Raw genomic sequence first — 20,652 nt, 5'->3', positions numbered from 1 at the left:
ACATATAAAACCATACATATATACACATATATACATATATATGTATATATATATATATATATATATATATATATATATATATATATATATATATATATGTATACATACCGTAAAACCTCTAATTGAACGCCACCTCTATTTGAACGCCACCTCCAGTTGACCACCACCCTAATAGAAGGGTTTAAAAAGAGACCCCCACTCTCCAATTGATTGCCACCTCCATTTGACCACCACTTTGTCATCATTTGATCTTTACGAGCCCATAATATCAACTGATCAGGAAAAAAGTGAACACAAAATCGTATCAATAATGAATCATTTACATGTATATCAATAACAATTAATTCTCTTATTGTCCTATTACAAAGTTGTTTTTTTTTTTTAGTTAAAACTTTGAAAGTAACACCATAGCAATAAAAGTTCCAGGCTAGTAGTAGCTCTCTTTTTAATGAGGTATTTCTACTTCTAAATAGCCTATATGGGTATATATACAAAATGACTTAAATTTATTGGGGTAGATGAACTTTCAAAGAAAAGCTATAGAAATAATTACTTTTTCAGGCTAATGTTGGTTCCTCGCTTAACGCGGTCCCGATACTTCCAAGTAGCCTACATATATAAAAAACGGTTTAAATTTATGACAGTAGATGGAACTTCGAAAACAATGCCATAGAAATAACTACTAACTGTATCAGGCTAATAGAAGTTTTTGTTTAAGGCGGTCCTAATACTTCGAAGTACATGCATATAAAAACCGGTTCACAAGTTATAGACCAAAGGTTAAGCAAGAAAACTTTTCTGAGTTGCATTAGTGCTAAATGCAGCAAGTAAAGATTTTTCTCTGCCAAAAAATTCTTTGGATGCTAATATCGACTAGTTCAGCAGTGCAGAAAAATATTTAAGGCCAGAAGATATTGTGGAAGGTATTTGACAACTACAAGATGTTCGTTCCATCGAAACCATCAATCAGACCGCGGCTATCTGAGCAAACGACGGAAATCTTTTTGTTAAAAAAAACGTTATTTTTTGTGTCTGCATGTAATATTAGTATAGTTTGTTTATGCAACTTGTTGATCAATATATATTTGTATCATTTGATAGATTATTATTGTTAAACTTATTAATACGCAGACTTATAGCAAGTTATTTAAGTGGCTATACGGTTTACACGGCTCGCAATGGATCAACGCTCATAACTCATCTTTTATTGCATATAAAAGGTTAGTTTTGACTGCAACCTGTAGCAATTACGTCAATGAGTGCAATCAGTTTTTATTCAACAATGTTAAATATTATTATAAAAGAAAAATGTGCCTTCAAATTTTGAATGAAATAAAATTTAAGCCGCCAACAAATTGCAAAAAAAAGCACAGGCTATAATATCACTGCAGGTCCATTGCAAGCGATATATATCAACTCGTAGAAATATTTCTCAGTTTTCGATGCACATTTATTAAGAGATCTTTGAAAATGTGGAGATAAGCTAAAAGATGTATTGCATCGAAAAGGTTTAATATCGCTCTATCAAAAAAAGAAAGCGAAGTATAGGCGACGTTTGCTTCGCCCGTAATCGGGCCAAATATATATGTTGAAAATTTAGACAAGCTATTTGAAAAATAGACCACCAGCCTTTATTTGGCTGGCCGCCTCCAATTGACCGCCACTATAGAGGAAAGGTTGAAAAGTAGAGCGCCATGGCATTCAATGAGAGGTTTTGCGGTATATATTCATACATACATACAAGCATATATAAATATACATATATATAAATATATATAAATATAAATATATATTTATATATATATATATATTTATATATATATATATATATGTTTCAATGCTTCATTCTAAGCTCACAGATGGCCTAAGAATGCCAAGTGGTACCATCAAAGATATAGAAGAAGGGTACAAGTCTTTGGGGATTATGCAAAGCAACATCAACCACGAAGCCGAGGTACGTCACAAAGCCATTACCGAATACAAGAAACGCCTTCGGCAGGTCTTACGGAGCCCGCTAAATGCCAAGAACCAAGTCATGGCAATAAATACCTACGCACTGCCAGTAATAAGATATCCAGCAGGCATAACAAAGTGGACTGAGGAAGCCATCAAAGAAACAGATATAGCAACTCGTAAACTGCTGACCATGCATGGAGCACCCCACCTAAAATCTCATACTACTAGATTGTTTCTTGATAGGAAATATGGCGGTAGGGGACTCAAAAGTGTACAGCACACAGTGAAAGATGAGGAGCAAAACATCAAAGCATATGCAGCCTCCATGGCCAGTTCAGATAAGTTGCTAGCTGAATTTCAATCGGCTGCTCTTACAACGGACCTGCGCCCTGATGATGAGGAAATTGACTGGTACACGAAACCTCTTCATGGTGCTTACCACCAACAAATATCTAAGGTTGGCGATCTTCACCAGACATATATGTGGCTGAACAAAGGAAACCTAACGACCAATACAGAGTCGCCAATCATGGCAGCCCAGGAGCAAGTGCTTCCAACAAGGCAACTCGAAATGAAAATCTATCACACTAGAGACGATCCTAGATGCAGACTGTGCAAATATGCACCTGAGACCATCCAACACATCATCAGTGGATGCAAGCAGCTAGCAGGAAACGCATACACTGAGCGGCATAATCATGTCGCAGGTGATGTGTATAGAAGTCTATGTGATGAGTATGGCCTTAATAAACCACAACACTGGTGGGAAGCTCCTGGTAAAGTCAATGAAAATGACCGCGCTAAGATCCTCTGGGACTTCTACATCCGAACTGACAAGCATGTCCTAGCAAACCAGCCAGATATAGTGGTGGTAGACAAGGAAAACAAGAGGGCTACTATAATAGATATAGCAGTACCTAATGACTACAATATAGCCAGCAAAAAAAAAGGTAGAGAAATATCTCCCTCTTGGAGAAGAGATTGAAAAATGCTGGAATGTAAGAACAACTGTAATCCCGGTAGTCATTGGAGCACTGGGCGCAATAACACCAGCGCATAAAATGTGGCTTGCCCAAATACCAACAACAATCAACTCAGGTGAGTTGCAGAAAAGTGCGCTATTGGGAACAGCTAAGATCTTGAGGCGAGTGCTCAAACTCCCAGGTCTCTGGTAGGAGACCCGAGTTAGAGCAGAATTTACCACCCATACGGTGTATCCGGGGTGAGGAAACAATTTGTATATATATATAAAATATACATATATATTTTATTTTTGCATACATATATGTAAAAAAATTAATTTATATATATATATATATATATATATATATATATATATATATATATATATATACATATATATATATATGATTTATCTATATATTTATATATATATATATATATATATATCTTGTGCCAGCACATTGACTTTCTTAAAGTCTGTGAGGCAACCTAGTTGTTTCATGGCAGGAAGTCAACTCTCATTGGTAATGGGATTTGTGTCCCTTGCCAAAGCTCTGAGCTGCACTGATGAGGCTTCAATAGCCGAAACAGTACTGTCTGTAGCATGAGTATATATATATATATATATATATATATACTCAACACAAGTCACCTGAAGAGTGCACCAGCACGAAACAGACCTGTCGTGACCCCAGAATAAAACATCAATCTGGAACAAAGATAAGTAACATTAACCTATTCCACACTCTAGTTAGTTATAACACTCCGCACTTTTTAGAGCGTAGAGTGCTGTTAGCAGTAGGCCTGACAACTTATCTATTATATATATATATATATATATATATATATATATATATATATATATAGTGGGTGGTAATTTCTGCTCTATGGTAATAACTATGGGTGGTAATTTCTGCTCTAACTCGAGTCTGGTAGGAGACCCGAGTTAGAGCAGAAATTACCACCCATACGGGTTAATCGAGGTGAGGAAACAATTTATATATATATATACAAATTTATTTAAGATATGTGAAACAATTTTGATATGCCAAAGTTGTTTTGCTCTACTGCAAAATTCATTGGATTTTAGTCAAAAAAAGTAACAAAATATAACCACCTGTAGCCATAAACTCCCTTGAGGGTTTTCTAACAAAAGTTGTAATGTTATAACTGATGGAGTCGGAAGGCTCAGAACTAGTATTGCATAAGATAAAATGTAAAACAGTTTGAAATACTGTATTTAAAAACAATAAACAAATATGTGTAAGTATTAACATTTTCTTGTTTGTTGATTTAAGGCTCTTCACTGTTATTTCTTTAAAGAGTCACAAATTTAATAGTATTTTCTTTATATTACTTTTTATAGCATGCTAGTACAGTGAAACCTCACTTTTCCAACATAATCCATTCCAAAACATGGTTCAAAAGCTGAGTTGTTTGAGATCTGAATCAGTTTTCCTTATTAGACTTAACGTATGTAAATTTTAATCCGTTTCAATTCAAGTGAACAACTTCAGTTAAGTGAACAACTTAAATATTTTTTTAACAATTTACACCATAAACGGTACTGTATACTGCATAGTATAAATAAAAACAAGTAGATAAAGTTTGTGTTTGATTTTAACAAAGCACTTTCTATCTATGATGATCAGAAAAGAAAACAAAAAGTAAACATTTCATATGTTTTGCTCTTAAACATCAAAGACATCAACAGTTAAGATACCAAATAAGATACCAAATTTGCAGAAACTGTTAATGAAACAGCAAAAAATCCAACAGATCAGTTACATCAAAAATCATGTAAAAATCTTTTATAAACAGCAATAGCACATTTATTTCACATCTTTGAAGGATAATCTTTTCCCAAAACAATTTAGGGTCCCTCAACTTAAGGAGTTGTCTTTCTTGAAAATCTTTTCGGTAGAGGAGACATCATCCCCAAATGGTTCCTTATTTTTGTAAAGAAGTTATGAAGCGTAACTTGTTTCTCTTTTTGTTTGAGAACCCTCTGAAAGTGGCTCACAGCAACGTCGAATGTTTCTACGCCAATCCGGAGCTGTTCTTGACGTTTGATTCCATTGCTTATGCTTCCGTTTGGCAAACCAAATTTATGTTCGAGATCCAAGACCAACAAATCGCAAATTTTTTTTGTCCAAAGCCAAACTGGCCGAGAACTGAAGCATTTGAGAACCAAGGTTCCGCTTTAAAGTAATACCTTGATATGCAAGTCTAATGCTTTTCAAGACTGAGCTCGTATGTCAATTCTCTCGCATATCTAATCAAATTATCCTTCATAAAATAACTAAATACAAAGTAATTTATTTTTACCCTTTGTAACATCACATAAAAACAAAGTATTACATTGGAATAAGTAGATTTTAATTGTTCAAATTTACCACCTATGCCTGCAAAGTCGCAATAGTCATCTAGTGGCTAAGATCTGGTATTAAATGTGACATTCTTATGTTACATAACATCGCATTATATAATTTCATTTTATTTTAATATGCGGTACAGCATCTGCCATTGAGTACATTAATGAACACGCACGGTAGGTTGTGACATTGAAATCATTGCTTGACACACAAAACAGCACTTAATACAATTCAGTAAAATAACACTGAAAGCAAGATTTGACAGGTGAAGCACTATAGTTAGATTAACTAGCATAACTATAACATTTATCACTGTAAAATTTAGAGCACTTTTTGACCACGAAACTGTAAAAAAACATTGATAAGAATTTTTCTCATACCAGAATAAAGAGATGATGTTGGATGAAGCTGTATATCAGAGATTATGTCTCCAAAGTCTCTCTCTATCTCATTCAGCGCTTCACTCAGAATGATCGCAATTTAAATGCTTGATTCATACTCTGGTATTTCTACTGTATATTTTCCTACCAACATAGCGATTGGCATCCAATGACCCGACTTGTCTTGAATGTGCAAAATCTTACCACAGTCACCAGTTTCAAACCTTCAAATAGAAAACAAATTTGATACACTAATCAGTGCCTATATGTGCATGTGCATCAGCAAGTGCAGGAAAAGCACAAGTGCAAGTACAAGCCTGAGCATGGTTGTAAGACAGTGCAAGTGCATTTCAGTAGATTTGAGGTGGCATCTCAGTTGTGTGCGAGTATGAGTGCAATAACCCATTCTAGATGATCGCTTCAATATAGCCGATTCTTTTGAAACGGTTATGACATTTTTTGTAAATTACTTTTATTGTTATCTAAATAAGCTCATTATACTTTTTAAAGAATCAGAAATCCTAACTTTTAAATTTTCAAAACTGCCTATTAAAAAACGATTAGGGTATCACTCTGTAAAGCAATGTATCAGTGACTGCTGGTATATCTTTGACCATAAAGTTGAAGGTAACTTCTGGTGGTATGGTCATAATGTTCACTATACTTGCAATAAACAATCAATTTAAATTAACAATTATTATAAACTGACTTGTAGACTTCTAACTAAATAAATTAAGTGGAAATGATTTTTAAAAATACATCAGGTTATTATCTAGAAAGCAGATCAATACATTTGTATTTTTACTTAAACTTATTTGCTTGAAAGCTATCTCCATGCAGGCCATTCAGGTCTGTAAATACTAAAGGTTTTACACCCAGTAGGTTCCTGTGAATGAGCTAAAATTTGTAAACAAGTTAGCAAGTGAAACTAGGGTTATCTAGGGTATTAGCTAAGTAAACCCACAAGAGTGACTGTTGCAATTCTCATGCTGGTAATTATTTTCAAATGAAAATCATGTAAATGATCTCAGTAAATCATAGAGAGGAAAAAGTATGTAACTTAAAGGTTGACTTGCAACAAAATTCACAGTACAGTTATTCTGGTATCAAAAGATTCACTATGTCTTACTCTGCTGTTTTGTATATGTAAAATATGTGGAAATGTCATTACGAGCTCTTAAAAGCTCAAAAAGGAAAAGTTAATCGCCGCCATCACGAGACTGCTGTAGTTTTAAATCTCTTTCCAAAAGGGCTCAAATGGGATGAAGTTGTTACAGGATGGCTTCTGTTTACACTTTCACGCAACCTCATTCGTGGAACTATTATCACAAATATACTTCGCGCATTCAATAAAACCATGTATATTGTTCTTACGTGTCTATTTTATCGTCATTGTAATATGATCACTATCAGCACTGATATCTTATATCCCACCGTGAAAATTTGTTTAATATTTTAACCTTAGATCGAAGGAAAACAAATCATTCTCTAATAAACTTGACGAGCCTGTTGGTCAGCTGTGATAATAAAAAATGCTGCAAAAATTATTCCCGAAGTGTGGGTCTAATGATCAGATTATGAATAGACAATTAGACCAAGCTGAAACAAAACTGTAAAGTAGCGAGCATTTATATTTGACTTTGGTAAAACCCAAAGTGTTCGTTATAAACTAGTGCTACGAAAAGTTTTATATAGAATTGAGCCTTTTATTGGCCTTTCAATTCATGTGAGAAACTCACATGACAAAACAATAACCAAATGTAATGACTACGTCAGAGAAATTAACTGATTTTAATCTATGGCGGCTTTTTGTTATTGAGCTTTCAAGGCCTTCTGATCATATTTTCACATGTTTTGCACTACAACACAACAGGATAAAACATGGGAAATCTTTAAATACCAAATAATTGTAATGTGAATTTTGTTGCAAATCAACCTTTAACAATTTGCTTCTGGGACATCTAAAATGCGAATAATGTTGCAGAAAAAGTCATCGAGCAAATAGAAAGCAGCTCTACAGCAATTTTTACTCTTATCGGTTATTATTGTTGCTGTCAGCAATCATAATTTTTTATCAATAAAAAAATTAGCTTTTATCGTTAGCTTGTACATTAAAAATATTAATGTACAATTAGTCGACGTGAAGCACTATCCAACACCCCATCAATAGTGTTATGTTTTGTCGATTGACAGCCAAGCATTTGGTTCGCAGTCATGACCAACTGACTGACGTTTAACCGTCAATATTTTAGCATATTCTAATGATTTTGAATTAATATTTAACATTGTATTGTCAGTTGTTTGACCTCTCTTCATTGAATATATTTTCAGAAAAACAAACACTATGTAAAACAGTGTTTAGGATCAAATCAGTGTGGCAGCTCTGCCATACATTATTTTAATAGTTATGGCAAGCTATTTAGTAAGGTTTTAAAATGCATATTGCCAGTTATGAGTAAATATTATTGCCTCCATTAAAAGCAGCTAGTAGTCTCAAAAGTACTACTATAATACTGTTGGCTATGTAACTATCTCGTGCTCTGACATATCAAGACTACCTTATGTAATTAAATTAGTTGTGTAGCTAGTAAGTACAGGGTAAAATCAGGAAAATAACTCATATAAATAGTGTCATGGTTTTGTTATCACGCATCAGTCTAGTTTTAGTAACCAACCTTTACAGATGAGCTTATCAACTTAACTTATCAACTTAACGAATATGAAGTTAAAAGAGGAAGTTGTGTTAAACAAACTATTACCCTGCTAAAATTTTGTATGAGTCAAGTTTTTAGCAAGAAATTGAACCATAGGAAATTCAGAAAGTTTCAAAGATGCTGTAAGTGAAACTTTACATTTGGTTTGTCACACAATTTTCAATATTTCATGTTTATTCACAAACCTCTGCAATTGGCAGGATTCTGTAGTAGGGATGACAAAGGCAATGTGAAGCCCAAGAGCCCAGCCATCGTTTCCTATAACTATGGGTGAAGGAACAATCCGTCCTACATGACCTCCAACTATCACTACAGATTGCCTCCGAGCAAGAAAGTCGATGTAGGACTGCTTCGGAACAGGCAGTGGCTTCACAGCGGAGTTTAGTGCTTGTCTCGGGTTTTGCTCAAACCTCAAAGCTGCAATGTCATTCATATGCGAGTGGCCTTGTTCATCACTTTGAATTTCTGTTGTGACTCTGTATTTGAAGACTGGAGTAGCTTGAAGGTTGCAAACTTGAGTCTCATCTTTATGAAATGTGTAAATGAATGGCCGAGACGCCGGTTCAACAAGGTTTATTGAAACTGCTGGTTGATTGCTTTCATTAGTGCCACTGTGCAGCAGGTGTGCCGGAACAATAGCAAACATCACTTCAAGCTGGCTGCCATCAGTCTGTTTCTCATGAGTTGTTGCTATTAGCTCACATTCAGCTTCTTTCTGAACAACACGCCTCCTTTTTGAAAATTTGTTTTGAAATTCTGCAAGAATCTTTTTGAGTCGAGCTAGCCATTTAATATATGGAATTTCTTCGGAGGGTGCTAGGTTTCGTATTTCGATTTCGAATCCGAATCCTGAAAAAACATTTTCTATCTCATGACGAATTCTTTCAATATTTCCTCCGCAAACACGGACTTTTAGTCCAGGCGCAGAAGAGACAAACAGAAGTTGAATTCCATGTCTGTCCTTTATTCTAAAATAGAAAGGTTAAATTTTACGTTCTTTCAATATACCATAAAAATAAATTCAATACTCAGTTTTAACCTAAAGGTAATGAATGGTACTAGGAGTCAATACAATCTCACTGGTTCTTATAAATGTGACATATTAAAAAGTTCAATTAATCCTTGTTTGCTATTCCGTCTATTTTGGTGTTGACCCTATTTTCTTTAAACATTCTTCATGGAATTTGGTTTCCTGCGTTTTATTTCAAAAAGTGGGCACATATTTTTGAATGTTTAACCCTTTGAACCCTGGCTGTGCTTGTCAATTTGTGTCAGTATTTCTGGGCAATTTATCTAACAATAGGACGCTTTGAAACTTTTGTAAAATATATGTAAATACATTCATAATTCAATGAAATTTAGTAAAACACTGGTAAAAAGCCCAACAAAACACAGAAATTATCATTACATATAAGAAATATTTTTTCCATTTTTCAGGCTACAGCCACAAAAATTTAATGATTTTGATTACTTCTAAAACCTTTACTGTAGCATCATATTCATTAGGCACGAGCTCATCATTGTTTTATGACTCAAAATAATCTGCAAAATTATCCTTATTACCTTTTTTTTCATCTGCATCACAATCATCTGTCATATACTAACAAGCGAGTAGCATCCAATTTTTTGCGGTATCGTCCCAGCAAAATTGTCATTGTAACAAAGGAAGTTTATTAGGAAGAGGTTAAAAATATTTGAAAATCATTGAAGATGGTTGAAAGTAGAAGTAAAATTTCCAGTTTAAAGCCCTGTGCATGAATTAATTTGATTGGTTTTCTTTGTTGCTTAGAAGCAACCTTTGTAAATAGAGCCATGCAGATGCTGGAATAACAGTCTTCATTCAGGCTGCAAAGTTTAATTATCAGGCATTATTAATTAAAATTTAATTGAAAAAATTTAGTAAAATTTGTGTTTTGCAAAAACCTTGTAAAAGCAATGAACAATTTTTTGAGGAAGTTCAATTTATGCCAAAGCCAAAATATTGAACAAACATCAATGAACAATACATACTTTTTCAGGTCTTCAAAGAGATGTGAAGGAATCTCCTGTAGTTGGAAGAGACGTTCATCTTCAGGAAGGTTTTCATAGCTTGCTCGTATGTTATTATCTGCAAAGACAAAAGGTAACTTTTAGCCTGGACATATCTCTTTATTTTTTTTCTTTTTTTCTAATCTTTCACACAATCAGTAGATTGATTGAATTAATCCGCTTCACTCTACATCCTTGACACAGTTAAATTATGTACACTGTATTGTTTAAGACAGTGTTGACACAACTACCATCACATTACTTGTTACTGTGTTTTCCATCACAATGATTAATGAGCTGCTTAGCCAATCAACAGCAAATGCTGGATAATGGGAATAATTTTTATTGGAGTTGGAGTCATGGGGAATATGAGCCATGGAATATTCTTCCAAAAGTGTTCTTACAAATAAATACAATTACATATCCCTCACCTTTCAGGTCTTCAAATGGGTTGTTAATGCAAAGTGCAGAAAAATTTTCTTCCTCTTGTATATTGCTCGCAGTATTAGTTGAAGGAATTTCTGCAAATTGCGCAGTCCTGATTAGTAGCCGTATTGAGTACATCAAATACTATATTATATTTAGTGTTAAAGAACTGGCATAGAGCTCTGTAGAGATATGGTGAAACCCACAATAACTAATGAAAATGAAGTCATTTGAAATAAATGTGACATTTGGCAGTAAATGATTGCAACAGATATTAAGTACCATATTACTATGTATTATCAGGTCAAGTGGTGTCAAGGTGTAACTATTCAACTAATTTTTTTAAAGTACATGTAGCACGTACTAAACAATATGGCTATATTGTATATGTAAAGTGCGTATTGAATACAGTGATAATACTATAGTGTCTGACTACTTCTTATATTCACTAGCAGAATACTCGGCTTTGCACAGGTATTAAAAACCAACTTATAATATAGCTGCCTGCCACTTGCCATTCGCCTGGCACATTGCTTATGACTAATTCAAGCTAGTTATCTATGGCTCTAATCCTTATGGGTGGTAGTTTCTGCTCAAACTCGAGTCTCCTACCACAGACCTGGGAGTTTGAGCACTCGCCTCAAGATCTTAACTGTTCTCAATAGCGAACTTTTCAGCAACTCACCTGAGTTGATTGCTGTCGGTATCGAAACAAGCCACATTTTATGTGCCTGTGTTATTGCCCCCAGTTCCCTAATGACTACTGGGATTACAGTTGTTCTTATATTCCAGCATTTTTCAATTTCTTCTCCAAGAGGGAGATATTTCTCTACCTTTTCTTTTTCTTTGCTGGCTATATTGTAGTCATTGGGTACTGCTATATCTATTATAGTAGCCCTCTTGTTTTCCTTGTCTACCGCAACTATATCTGGTTGGTTTGCTAGGATATGTTTGTCAATCCGGATGAAAAAGTCCCAGAGGACCTTAGCGCAGTCATTTTTATTGGCTTTACCAGGAGCTTCCTACCAGTGCAGTAGTATATTAGGGCCACACTCATCCCATAGACTTCTGTACACAACACCTGCGACATGATTATGCCACTCAGTGTATGCGTTTCCTGCTAGCAGCTTGCATCCAGTGATGATTTGTTGGATGGTCTCAGGTGCATCTTGGTAAGTGTGCATCTAGGATCGTCTCTAATGCGATAGATTTTTGTTTATAGAGTTGCCTTGTTGGGAGCACTTGCTTCTGGGCTGCCAGGGTAGCAACTAAGTATTGGCCGTTAGGTTTCTTTTTGTTCAGCCACATATATGTCTGGTGGAGGTCGCCAACCTTAGATAAGAAAAAGTAGGAGACTCAAAAGTGTACAGAAGACAGTGAAAGAGGAAGAACAAAGCATCAAAGTCTATGCAGCCTCCATGGCTACTTCAGATAAGTTGCTAGCTGAATTTCAATCGGCTGCTCTGACAATGTAGCTTCGCCCCGATGATGAGGAAATTGACAGGCGCATGAAACCTCTTCATGGTGCTTACCACCGACAAGTATCTAAGATTGGCGATCTTCACCAGACATATATGTGGCCAAACAAAATAAACCTAACGGCCAATACTGAGTCGCTACTCATGGCAGCCCAGAAGCAAGTGCTCCCAACAAGTCAACTCCAAACAAAAATCTATCACACTAGAGACGATCCTAGATGCAGACTGTGCAAAGATGCGCCTGAGACCATCCAACACATCATCAGTGGAGGCAAGCAGCTAGCAGGAAATGAATACACTGACCGGCATAATCATGTTGCATGTGTTGTGTATAGAAGTCTATGTGATGAATATGGCTTTAATAAACCACAACACCGGTGAGAAGCTCCTGGTAATTCAATGAAAATGACCGCGCTAAGATTTTCTGGGACTTCTACATCTGGACTGACAAGCATGTCCTAGCAAACCAACCAGATATAGTGGTGGTGGACAAAGAGAGCAAGAGAGCTACTATAATACATGTAGATATAGCAGTACCCAATGATTACAATATAGCCAGCAAAAAAAAGAGAAGGTAGAGAAATATCTCCCCTTTGGAAAAAAGATTGAAAAATGTTGAGATGTAAGAACAACTGCAATTCTAGTAGTCATCGGGGCACTGGGCACAATAACACTGGCGCATAAAATGCGGCTTGCCCAGATATCAACCGCAATCAACTCAGGTGAGTTGCAGAGAAGTGCACTATTCGGAACAGCTAAGATCTTTAGGCGAGTGCTCAAACTCCCAGGTTTCAGGTAGGAGACCCGAATTAGAGCAGAAAAGTACCACCCATACGGGTTAGCCGGGGTGAGGAAAAAATTTTGTTTATATATATATAAAAGTGTGTGTATATACATGTATATAGATTATATAGATATATAGATTTATCTAACATTAGTTTGATTTGGCAAATCTTTGAAAATACTGCTAAAGATTTTAGTTAGTCATTTTTTTATATTTGACTTCCTACTTTTTAACGCTTTGAACCCTAATGCCTGGTAGTTCAGCATTGCGTAGGGTGTGTCAGAAACACTGATGGCCAGAATGGCGGCATTCACCTGACTCTGTTTACAAATGCTGTTTTTAAGTAACAGCTCGAACCAATCCACTCATTTCTTGCACAGATCATCAGACCAGAAATTTTACTTCCATTGGTAATCGTTTTCAGATATCTTAATCTATTTTTTTCGTATAATAACATTTTTAATGGAACAATGTCACACAAACAATTTATTTTACTCATTTGTTGGTAGGCCATGGACAATCATGATGCAGATAAAAACTCACATGATACTTAGTGTAATTTTCAGATTATTTTGATTATTGATGCGTTGATGAATGTGTGCTTAATGGATATGATGCTTCTGCAAAGATTTTCACAAGTTTTTAAAGTGTTTGCATTTTTCTCGTTTTCTTCTAAAGAACTGTGAAACACACTTTTTTGTAACATTAGCTATTTGTTGCCAGACCTTTTTACTAGTTTTTTACCAAATAGAATTTTCTTTTGAACATTTTTAGATATACTTAATAAAAATTTAAAACTTTGCAACCGTTGGACAAATTGCCAAGTTGATACTGACGCACATTGAAATGGACAGCTTTAAAGGGCTAATTAAAGGTCAGTAAGCGCTATTTCTCACATTTGGAACTCCTAATAACTATTAATATTTCGAATCTGCCAGCTTCCGTTGTTTTATGATACATGTACATATGGAAGCCCCCAATTTTAGAGGACAGAATTAGTAGTGGAATCAGTCAATCATTAGAACCTGATACATATAAAATGATACATGATCTGTAGGCCATGATTTATAGGCCATTTTATGTTATAACATCAATAAATGGATTTGTGAAGATGCACAGTTGTATAGAACAAATCAAGCAGCGAGATTTTCAATATAAATATAAACAAGTGCCAGCACCCATTCATTACAAAGAGCACCTTTAAAAAATGATATGGGCTACTACCCTTCGTACGAAAATGTTTTATGGAGGGTAGTAGAAACTATAGTAGTTATATAATGCAACCGCCACCTGGTAAAAATCATCAATTTTATATAAGTATTGTACCTATTGAATTTAGTAACAAAACAGTATGTTAACCTCAGTAATTATAGTTACCTACAGTAATTATAGCGTTTTATTGTTTTTAGTGGTTATGATATACGATACAATGTAGCACCACAATGTGCTATGTGCAGTATGTATTGTAGAAAAATTTTACTTTCAAGACAGATATACATTGTATGTATATAATAAACTTTGAATTTATCCTAAATTAATTTAGCCTATTATGTACACACACACGCACGCACACACACACACATGCACACACGAGCGCGCGCGCACACACACACACGCACACACACAAACACACACGCACGCACACGCACACACACACACACACATGCACACACACGCATACACACACGCATACACACACACATGCACACACACACCCACACACACACACGAGCACACACACACGCACACACGCACGCACGCACACACATGCACACACACGCGTGTGCGCACACACACGCGTGTGCGCACACACACACACACATCTTACTGAACTTTTCTTTTTTATCACTAATATTTTCTAGCATATCAGTCTTTGGCTTTGTTTGCACTATAACTTTTGGCTGACCTCATTAAAACATTTGTAAACAACCTAATTCAACAAGAAAAGGCTGACAGATGCGGTTCTCAAAAGCGGCTTCTCACACAGTCAATTTAATAGCCATCAAAAGGAAAAATGTACTTTTTTGGTACTGTTATTTTTCTGTGACGTGACTTGAGAAAACCAAAAATCTGGTCAATGCCAATGATGTTACTGTGCACTTAAAAACAAAATTAATTTGTAATGAAGTAGATTTTTCTTAGCAAACAAAATAAAGTTGTCTAATTCTGACCTGTTGATCAAAGAGATTGCAATTTCAACTTGGTTACTAGTTTTGAAGGGAAGATTTTACCATTTTTGGATTTTGACAAGCGGGAACTACTAAGAAGATACCGTGTTTCTGCAGGTGCAAAAAGTGCTCAAAGAAAACAAGACAACTTGGTGCAATTTAGAAGTTTGCCTACTTGATCACAAATTGAAGATGATGCTGCTAGCTGGTGCACTGTAAATGCAGGTGTAATGCAGACAATTGCTACCTAGCAAACGCTTATACAAATATCAAGATATTGATCAAGATCAGGTTGTAGTTTGTCTTCTATGGAATGTGTGCAAGAACGACTTTAATGAATAATGGCTTTCTTGTTTTTGATAATGTTCGCAATTTTCAATCGGTTGAAGCCATATTCTTTAGCAACATTAACAGTACAGGTGCCTTCTTTGTATTTATTAATTATCTCTACATGTAAATATGTTGTCATGGAAAGTGTTTTTTTCTTCTTCCATTAACATTTCTATCAATCTCAGATTCTATAGCTAACAATTTTAATATATATATTTGTAGTTATACGTGTATGATAAATAAAAGTTTATAGTAAATACGACTATAATGCTACCAATAAATATTTGTTCTCGCTTACTTTTTGCAACATTTCTCACGAGGTATGCTAAACTGAGATAAATTGTTCATGGCACTCCTTCAGGCTTGTGAAAATATTTTCAGCAAACAGCATTTCGGCATCCTCGTTATTTTGATGTATATAATACGCACACCGACTGCCAAATTTGAACGCAGTCGAAAATTTTGGTTGAATTGGTACGGTAAAATAATATTTGTATAGGCTAGATGCAGATATCATCATGCTCCATTTCGCAAAGCAAAAAATTATACGCGTATAATTTTTATCGTACATAACGTGGGTAATTGTATCCCGAGGATGTACTGTACTACATTTAAATTCTGAAGGTATTAATCGCAAAACAATCAACCTGCAATGATTATATTGAAAAAAAAACCATTCATTGACCAATGGTTATTTTACCTTTAATAACACTGTCATGAAGTCTTACTGAAATGTTCACCAAAGAATTGTCTACTCCACGTGTTGCATCTGTCTGTGAAGGTGTCATAAGTTGGCATGCTGAATAAAGATAAGTATATTTGCATCATTAAGCAGATTAAATTAGAGCAGTTAAACACTGATAATGTTTTCAATTAAACTTCGACAAGAATATGCTCTTGTATGAAAACAAATGAAAAGAAAATATCATTCTACACACACAAATGAAAGTGTTTAGTATTTACACAGCTGAGCATTACAGATATGATATGATAATTATAATGTGAATCTTTTATGGGAACTTTTAATTTTTGCAGGTTTTATTTCTAAGTCAAGTTTCGACCAATTATTTTTGGTCTGCTGTTATACAATTGTTTGTTCAACCAAAGAAAATTTTGGTTTATTGTAAATTATGCTTTGTATCGTCATGTAGCAAATATTTTACAAAATGATCAGTTTTTACTTAAGAAAGCCGTTTAATTGAAGCTTCTGCATCAATTATGCTCCACACACTCTAATTCTATCTCAAACGTCAAAACATAAGAAAAATCTTCAGTTATAATTCACTGCATTGGTAGTTAAACAGCACACAAACTATCACATTAACAAAGGTGGGGCCTATTAAACTTCCAAAGTAGTTATAAAAAACAACAGTCTTTTATGACTTAAGTTATCATCAAAAATGCAATCAATTATTCTAAATCATTTGTCTACTTTTTAAAACTACAGTTCAGTGATTAAAAAAGAATGAAAAAACTATGTTTAGAAAGAAATGCCTGAACAATATGCAACAGCTGTATAATGTAAAATAATCTGGTGAAACTGCAAAAGGTATTCATACATTCACTGTGTATAGAGATTTACCATTTAAACAGTTTGAATCGTAATATACACAAAAACTAAACTATCGACTTAGAAATAAGTTTTGTTTTCCTTGTTTGATAGAAACTATAAAAATTTGTCAACAACTCGATACATTTTTAGGACAAACATCTCAACCATCATGAACCTGTTGTGATAAATTTCTAAAATTGTCAATAGATGAATGTAATGTCATAAGTTTACCAATGAGACATTCATTTTTATCCAATCATGTAATGAAACACTAAAAGATGCTAACAAAGTATGCTTATTGTATGTTTTATATCAATTGCCAATGAAGAACACAATTTTAAAATAGCGTACAATTTTTCGTTTGACTTTTCATGGTAGAGCTAATCACCCATGTGATCTTTCATTATGGTATAAGATTATTTGTGCCTATTTGCTCATGAGTTTGTAAAACAAAAATTCATGAGAATGTCGAGCTTAGTCGGTGCTAGGAAGGGCACTTGTGCTGTAGTTAATCTTTTCCACCAAACCACCAACGTTTTCAGTAGGATTCGAACTACTGACCTTCTGATTATAAGCTGGTGTACTAACCACTTAACCACAGCTTATGCAGCTTGATCACAAACTCTAATTCAAATATTATGAGCTCATTCAAAACAAACATTAATATTTTTATCCCTGTTTGAAGGGTATCATTTTTTTATGATATCCGCCTATTGATTTTAGATGGTAACAATATTGGTAATGGTGGCAAATCGAAACTCACATCATCAAGGTTTCACACATGAATGGCTATAAAGAACGCAGTTCAGTGTGTTTGTTCGACTGGTCTCAAATGTTGTAGCTCATGTATATATATTTAGTTCAAATATTGATTACATTCAATTTAAATCACAGAATTGATAACAACATTTTTATAGAGCGGTTCAGCAAGAAGTATATTTAAAATAATTCACTGGATCTTTGGAAAAAAAACTAATAATTAAAGGAGCTTGTTGAGCTATCGATGGACGGTAGACTGTTTAGATTTGTTTTCTGATGACTCACAGTACTCCAAAGCAGGATCTATTTATAAGCTAAACTATATGACTGTTATGCCCCACGTTATATTGATGACCTCTTGTTTACCATCTCCAACCAAAGCACTACTGTGCCGAGCACCAACCGATTTACTATTGGCTAATCTCCAAGTCATAAATTAAATGCGCTGATGCTAATATCTAGTTTTAAATGACTATCCACATTGTGGAGTTACTTTCTTAGCATCACATAGCTGTTCAGTGAATCACACAAAATTGAATTGCTGCTCTAATCATGCTTTACTGTTAACTCAGAATTAACTTAGCGTCAACTAACTATACGAGCGCCTTTGAGCTGGAGTTTACAACTAACTCCCAAGCTGCTCATTGATTAACCACAAAAAAATGGTACGCTATTGAAATCATGCAAACATACTGTAAAACTTTTAGTTGAACGCCATGGTGGTCTATTTTTCAAACCTCCCCTAATAGAGGCGATCAAATAGAAGTGGCGTTTAAACAAAGGCTGGCATTGGGCATTGTATTCTTCAAATAGCATGTTGGAATTTTGAGAGATAGACTTAACGGTTTTACGGGCTAAGTGAATGTTGCCTATATTTTGCACTTTTCTTCGGGCAATGCAACATTAACTTTTTTTGATGCAAAAATTTGCTCGTTTATCCCCAACTTGGCATAGCTTCAAATACATATGTATTAGAAAGCTGAGAAATATTTCTACCCGATTATAATTATTGATTGCAATTACCCTGAGGAGATATTTTTGTGTATGCCAGGCTTTGAAATTTGCTTGAGCTTTCAGTTTTCATTTCATTTAAAATTAAAAGCATATTTATATGTTACAACTATTTTAAGAGTGTTGCATAATGGTTCATTGCATTCATTTGTGGTGGATGGCGTCGCCTTACATTTAGCCAAGCCGATGTACAGCCAAGCCAAGCTGAGTCAAGAGCTGTGGAAAGCCCTACACGATTAGTAGATGCACTGCTCCGGGAGCAGAAACCCACTAAAAGAACTTATCTGACGAGGCAGCAAGCTCCTACTGGAAAAACTTCCTACCAAAAGAAACCAAGGAATAGCTGCGGAAAACCTGTCAATCGGATCCGGTAGATGCACTGATCCAGGAGCAAAAACCTACTAAGGGATCCGGCGGGACTTGCTTAAAGAGGCGGTGTACTTCTACTAGAAGAGCTTTTTATGAGAAGAAACCCAGAAAGGAGCCAACAGCCGCAGACACAGTAGAGGCACTGCTCTGGAAGATGAGCAGAAACCTACTAGGAGCCTGACATGGCTAACAGGAGAGCCAAGAGCGCTGACCCAAAACCCGACCGACTAGTCGAGGCACTAGAGCGGGTGTTGCTGAGAAAATAACATGGCTATGGAGATTTTCTGCAGCTCGCTGAGAGATCCTGCCCTGCAGAGACATCTGTTGGCCGTAACTACGCCCACGCTGGCGAACGCTGTACGAGCCGGAAATGACTATCTCCAAATCCAGGGAGGCGAGTGTAGGCCCATCGGAACTTCGGTGCGAGTCCTGGAGGGAGGAACCTCTGACCAGGTGAACTCGACCGAAACAGATGTCATAGGACAACTAGCATGGCTGGTCCAAACTCTCACAGACAAGGTGGAGCAGCTCTAGGAGCAGGTGCGCGCCCCAGCTGAGAAAAAGGAGCCAGCCAGCTACTCTTTGCTGGGGATGTGGCCAACCGGGGCATGTACGAAAGAACTGCACTCGCCACATCAGACCGGCTTCGGGAAACGAAGGACGGCCACAGTAGTAGCTTCGACTACTGGCTGTGCCAAGGCCAAGCAAACACGGAAATATACTAGGATTTCGTGCGACTCGACAATGGCTGGTGGCTGGTCTCAACCGGCAAGGACTAGGCTAAGGAAAATTCGTGTTCAGGAAAGACCTGTGGAGACACAGAATCATTACCAGTCATTGGGTGACATTAGTCTGGACAGCCTCCCTGTCTTGGATATTGCCTACACCCCTCTGTGCAAATAGCAGGGACGTAACCCGAAGCGCTGGAGGGCGACCCCCAAATCTCCTCCACTCCAGACACTGAAGACCATCCTAACTGGACCGGACAGTCGGAAGCCTGTCTTGAAAGCGGCAGGGCCGAGCCTTTCTCCGCTTTGGGGTGGCAATCACAGGAGCAGCAGAATTGCTCTAGGCGTGGTACGGCCCGAGGGACTGACCTCGCCCCACCACGGAAAGGAAGCCTTTCAGGCCTCGCGGAGGATGTCCTGGAGGTTACCACTAAAGTGCAAGCCCTCAGCTGAGCGCACTCCACGAGCTGTTTACACCCAGGAAAGATGAACGGGTGGCCCATCCAGATCCTACTGGACACCGGATGCACTACCAACCTTATCAATAAACAGGCATTTGATCAATTGCCAGGAACCGTGCGGGACCAACTCAAGGAGAGTGACAGCCACGGACTATTGGCTGACGGAACAC

This window comes from Watersipora subatra, chromosome 2, assembly GCF_963576615.1.
Source record: "Watersipora subatra chromosome 2, tzWatSuba1.1, whole genome shotgun sequence".
NCBI classification, from domain to species: Eukaryota; Metazoa; Bryozoa; class Gymnolaemata; order Cheilostomatida; family Watersiporidae; genus Watersipora; species Watersipora subatra.
Note: the sequence above shows the minus strand (reverse complement) of the source record.